The following is a 6,843-nucleotide window of genomic DNA, read 5'->3' as shown; positions in this document are numbered from 1 at the left end:
TAGAGTTGCCAGATTTGGCTGGTACAAATACAAGACATCCAATTAAATTGGAATTTCAGATAATCAATGAAAAAAAATTAGTGTATATCCCATGTGACTACATTGTTTATCTGCAATTCAAATTGAACTGGAAGTCTTGCATTTTAACTAGTAACTCTAATGTGTACCAATAGCCCCAATCATTTAAGACTGTTTTCATGCCATAGCTCTCCCCACCCCCAGCCCATTACTGCCCTCCACCATCCCACTGCACCCCTGACTCCCACATTGCTGATCACACACTGGGCTGGGCTTGGCTGGAATGTCAGCCAGAATGAGTCTTTCTCTAATGACAGAAGTTGCAGGCCTTCTGCACAGCCTACAAGTGCACAAGGTCTCTAAAGGGCTTCCTAAAGAAAACAGGAGCTGCCAGGGAGAAGGGAGGCATCCTGATGGAGAACACTTGCCTCTTTTGTCTGAAATAAAGAAAAGAACTATTCAGAAACCAAATTGATTAAAATTGAGGGAAATGGCCGGACCATTGATAATTGCAGCAAAAGGGCAGTGGTCAGTCTGACTGATTGCCACTTCAGAGGGAGCTGAGCACCAGCAACCAATCCAAGGCATGAGTGAGCAGCAACCTTTCAGTGACCCACAGTTCCCCCTTCAGGAAGCATTTCCCACAAGCCTTTAAAGCTGGGCCAAAGCATTTTCCCCACTGTATTTACCTTTAATTCTCAAACCTAAAATGACTGAAAATCATTCAGTCTCTAAATGTCTTTCACATGCTTCAGAGATAAATGAAGAATTGTCTCCACCGCAACAGCTTTCTGCCTCTACCAGCCTTTGAAATCCAACAGGCAGGTGAGACCTGCTGGCCTCCATGTTTCCCGGGGCCTCTGTCTACCCACTTTCCTGTGCCCCTCAGACAGTTCAGGAATGGTGCTCTCCTTCAACAGCATAGAAACCTGAGCACTTGCCTGGTTTGTGTTATTTTCTTACAAGGTCTCACAATGGCACTTTGACAAAGATAAATATCTTTTCTGTTTTAAAAGGAATCTGTATTTATAAATTCAGTGGAAGAATTTTAACCTGGGACCTGGGAAACTGGGAGGGGTCCTAGCTCAGCCCACAGGACTATTGTTGAATGATTTTAGGCAATTTGTAGAGCCTTTCTAGATTTCATCACTGAAAATATGGCAATGTTGGACCCCTCCACTGGTCCCTAACTGGGCTAATCATTGCAGTCTCGGGAACTCAGAAGAAAAGACAATTCATGTATGTGTGTGTGTGATTTTTACATAATGCATTTAAAGTAATACATTTTAAAATATCACTTTTTTTTGGAGTTTCCCCCTAGAAAGTTGTATTTGGAATCAGCATTCTGTATTGCAAATAAGCTCGCTGGGTGATTATAAAGCTGATAGGTCTAGAAATAACTAGAGAAAAAGGTCACTAGTCTTGTCCTACTTACTATGACATAGTAGGAAGGTAGAGCATTTTAATTTTTTTTTTTTTTTTTGGTCTTACCTATTCCCAAGTGCTGGAGGGCTGTGCACGTTGGAAAGTGAGTGAGACACAGCCTCCAGGGACATTTATAAGGTCAAGAGAACTACACTGGGAAGGGAAGAGGAGGTGCCTTCTGTCCCCCAGCCAGGAAACCCCACACACTTGATAGAAGGACACTTTCTCAGACTGAACAGAAGGCTGAGGTGAGCTTAGCCCTTACCCTGGCAAAGGAGGCTTTGTTTGCTAGAGGAAGAAATGACATGTGATTGAAATTAAGCCTGGAAGAATAGTTCAAAGTGCAGATTCCTTGAGTTTATAAAATTTCCAGCCATTTAGGGATGTATATCTCCATTCTCTGTAAGCACACATACTGTGAAATGAGGGCTAGTTTGTCACCAGGGAGCAGGATTCTGGCTGCAGAAGAGATACTAAACTACTTGCGTGACTTTGAGGTCTTCCCTGCCTCTTTTAATATTTCTAGTTCCTCGTCTGTAAATTAGAAGGTTGGTAGGCACTGGTAAGGTCCTTTGCAGATGGAAAAGGACATAAAGTGATTTTTATTTAAAACTTCTGTGACCAATGTTTAATCAATATTATAATATTTAATAACTTCTGGTGACAAAGAATAAATACAGTATGTACAAATAATGAAATGACTGCACAAATTGTTGGACATCTGTGCAAGAAATATTATTCAGCTGTATAGCAAGGTGAGTTTTATCTTTATTGCCCTTGAAGGATGTCCATGATGAGTTGTACAAGTGAGAAATTTAATAGAGAATTTAAGCAGGTCATAGAAAATTTTTGTGTATGAATTTGGTGTTTTTAATAAAAAGCACCCAAAACATATGTCTATATGTTTTGCATGAAAATTGTAAATGGATGTAGGGTGGCGCCTGTGGCTCAAGGAGTAGGGCGCCGGTCCCATATGCCGGAGGTGGCAGGTTCAAACCTAGCCCCGGCCAAAAAAAAAAAAAGAAAATTGTAAATGGATGTAAAAATATTCATCAAACTGTTAATATCAGTATCCCAGGGAAAAGGAATGGCATGAGGGTATTAACTTTTCTTAACTTAACTTGGTATTAACTTTTCTTTTCATGGCTTTAGACTGTTGCATGATTGTAGTGAGAACACGTTTCTTTTGTAACTGTTTTTGAAAATGAATCAAATCAATGAATCAAATCAATGAATCAAATCAATGAATCAATGAATCAAATCAATGAATCAAATCAATGAATCAATGAATCAAATCAATGAATAAAAATGCAAACATCTGTATCTCTTCTCCTAAGGAAGGCACATGGTATGTGGGGTGGAAATAAAAAGATCTTGTCTATAAAAACTATTAGAAAACATTTCCACAAAGCAAGTTTTCTTTTTTGGCGGAGCGAATTCTCCAGGTAACCTGCCATTGCTCTGGGGCTTGCCAGAATTGCTTCATAAGCCTCTTGTCCCGTCTCTTTGCTGTCAGCCTCACCCACACTGTCGGCTGCACCTATGCACTCTCCATACTGCTACCAATTAAGTGGTTCTCAGACTCCCATCTGGGCACATCACTTCCTTTCTTGAAAACCTTTAAAGGGTTCTCACAGCTCATTGGAAACTCACTCTTTAGCAGTGTGAACAAGGCTCCTCACAATCAAGTTCCAAATTTTTTGTTCAGTTTCATCAACAGCCATTTCCTCTGCTGGTGTACGCTCCAGATACATTGAATTGTTTACCACTTGTTGTTTGTAAAGCATCTCCCACTTTTTCATGGTTTAACATAATTTAACATGCTATTTTCTCAGTCTGAATTCAGTTTCCCCCATCCATTTCTTGAGAATGCATATATAACTTTACAACTTAAGACCCATTTTAAATATCTTCACGTGCATAAAGTCTATCTTTAATACCACCCTCCAGAGTGAGTCATCCATTCTCCCACAACATCTAGAGTAAATATCTATTCTAAAACATTATGATTCTATTATAATGATGTATATGTTCATCTTTATCCTCCTAGAATGAAAACTCCAATGTACATATTCTCAATGAATTTTGCATGAATTTTATTTACTTCTAGCCACTATGAAATACTTTGGTAAATGCAGTAGCAAAAATGAGATCATGGACTGCAGGGATATGGCTGGTAGTTAAAATTTTGTTTTCAAGTGACCATAATGAGTACTTGGTTAAAAATTGACAACATTAAAGGAACACCATTCTGTGCTAATTACTGCCATTGAAATGATTGCTTGTGCTGGCTGTTGCTGCCAGGAACGACTTGGAGACCTTCTCTTCTCCTCCCACTCCTCCAAAACACACTGCAGGCTGCATGAGGCAACATTTTTTGTGTCATCACAAGATGAAAGTTTAAGTCCTCATTCAGCTTTTTCTGGCTGTTTGAAATCTGGCAAGCCCTTTACTTCTCTGTGCCTTACCTTGCTTCTCTATTAAAAGGGGACAGAATGGTGATAAGATGTCTAACGCACAGAGAAATTGTAACCCAGTTCACTCAAGTGAACTTGTTAGATCAGAATGAAGATTTCTCATACCAAGTGTGATGGGGTAGTTACTCCCGATACAAAAACCGTTTTCATTTGGAAAAAGCTAATATTACTTGGTTCATTTTAGTTGTAAGGTCTTTTGAATGTGTATAATATCTTAGTTCACCAAATTTTGCATAAATTTTGTTTATATGTGTATACACACACACACACACATACTTTTTCAGTCAGTTAAAGCAAGGCTTCCCTTCCTATTTCTCCTGTGAACATCATTCCCTTCCACTCTACTGCAAATGAAAATTGCATAGATTTGAAGAAAGTTGAACCTGGGCTCTGACACTAACAATACCAGGAAGATGGTATATAAGTTCTCCAAGCTAAGTCAGTCAAATGGATATAATGGTATCTGTCTTCCAAAGTTATTTTGAAAACAGAAATGAAATATATAAAGTACCTGACACATAAGAAGTGCTCATCAAATAACAAATTATATTATTGCGACACTCTTCAAATATTCTTCTACTCTAAATCATATGCAAGCAAAAAAAAAAAAAAACAGAATTGTGGCACATGCAAATTAGTGAATAATAAGAGATGAGAAGTCAATCATTGCACATGTAAAAAAGCTTTTCAAAAGTTATCCACCTTAATATTTCTCAACTATAGTCCAAAATGCTAATGTCTAGTTATAATTGGTCTATAATTGTGGTCCTGGGACAAACCAAAGGAATTGTTTTAATAATGACTATAAATATTTATTAGCTGAATGATATACTCAACAACCAGGGAGTTAAAGCCCCCCAGGAAGGGAGAGTTTCATAGACTCATTTTGCCAATGACTCTTATTGTTTAAAAGTCATCAATTCCAACTAATCAGAGAGACAATGTAGTGAATGGAATATAGTCCCTGATGTCTGACAAAGTCCCAGCTTTGTGTAAGTATAAATCAGTTCAACCAAAAAGCAACTCAAGAGAAGGAACAACACCATCATCTGGACAAACCACATCAAAAGAAATGATATATGCCAGACACCATAATGGTTACACTACTTACCTTCTCTACATTAAATAGTCCAATGTGGACACAGAATTAGCCTTATTTTTAGGAGAAGAAAACTAAGACACAGGGTAGTGATAATAGATACTTAATGTCACATAGCCCCAAATGACAAACCCACGTACAGAGGCTATGCCTATGACCACAACACTTCCTCACTGTCAATAAAAATAACTTCAGAATATGATACGTTGGAAACATTTATCTTTCCAAGTTCGTTGCCCAAATACATAAAAACCAAACTTTGGGAATTAGTGTACTATCAATTTTAACAGAGTATCAGTGATGTGGCACTTATAGGCAATTCAATTGGCTCTATTTCCATAATACAGCCATACTATATACTCATACTTTCCAACCATAACAAGAAATCACAGCACATCTTCAGTTCACTAGCTATGTATGCTGCCAAGCAAAACTAGCACAGCTCATGTTTACATGAGGTCGTGGCATTAGGAAGGTTGAGAACCACTAATCTATACCATTCCTTGTATTATCAAACTTAGAAATAAATTCTTCCCATGCTATGTGTTATAAGATGGCACGCATTCTATCCAAAGGCCAGCAAGAGCATTGTAAACAATGACACAACATGGTTTATTTTATATTTATGTTATTTATTTTACTTTACTTTATTTCTAAGACTGTATTTTAAGATGGGTAAACACTATAATTCTTAAGCCCAACCATATACATCTCAAATTTTGCTAAATAGAGGGAAAACTATATTCTTAAAGTAGAGGACTAAATAAAGAATCCTCACATTCTTCTGAGAGTATCCTGAATTACACCAGGATGACACTGGGAGGACTGAGCTTATAATCTAATTCTTTTTTTTTCCTATACAGGGAAATCAGAAAGCACTGGATCTCTACAGTGAACTATTAGAAGTCAGGATGCCCAAAACATTAAATCACTGCCAGAATAAAGCGTTCTGTCTCATTTACAAGTAGGAGTTGTCAGGTCAGCTAAACCGATTATTCACCATTTGTTCAATGTGACTTTGTGTAAATCTCTGTTTTCTCACACAGAAAATTCTCAATTTTTTTTGTGAAGCTATACAGTCATTAATGGGGAATGAATGCCAAAAATTAAACTGAGGACAGTTGCAAAATGCATGAATTCTGCCCCTCAACCGCCTTCATTTTTCTGTCTCTTTCCTTTATCAAACAGCCATGACTTTCCCTGATTTTCATACATAAGTCATACGGAGAAGAACTATCCAATCTCTCAACAAGCAAGAAGTTGTACAACATCTTTGCTCTATGACTTTGAAACCCAGGAATCCAGCTTATACCTAGCACTTGGGACATTGGTTAAACAAAAGCATAAATAGTGAGAGTGTTAATAGTTATGACAATAGCCATTTCTATATTGCTTATCATGGGGCAGCAGCTGAGCAAAGCACTTTTCATACAATATTTAATCCTGAAAACACCCTTTAACTATGTTTTTTACATCACTTTATATTTGAGAAACCTGAGATTTGGTCATACTAAGATGCTTACCTAAGGCTAAGGGTTTGTATTGTACAACAAGGACTCTAGATATTATAAGTTTTGATGAATGGTAAATTTGATTCTATCCCCTTCCTCCTTTAATTTCCTTTCTTAACCCTGGGTCATTGTGCCCTTTTATCTCTCTTGCTACTATTTTTGAGAGTTCTACTTTCAGCAACATCTCTATCCCCAATCCCCCTGTTGGGTGACCCTTTATTAAAAACATGATCCATTTATAAGAACATTCCTGAACTCTGCCCTTGAAATCAATATCTTCTTATCAATCAACTGTAGCAAATTCTCTGCAGGG

This window comes from Nycticebus coucang, chromosome 13 (assembly GCF_027406575.1).
Source record: "Nycticebus coucang isolate mNycCou1 chromosome 13, mNycCou1.pri, whole genome shotgun sequence".
Classification (NCBI taxonomy): domain Eukaryota; kingdom Metazoa; phylum Chordata; class Mammalia; order Primates; family Lorisidae; genus Nycticebus; species Nycticebus coucang.
Note: the sequence above shows the minus strand (reverse complement) of the source record.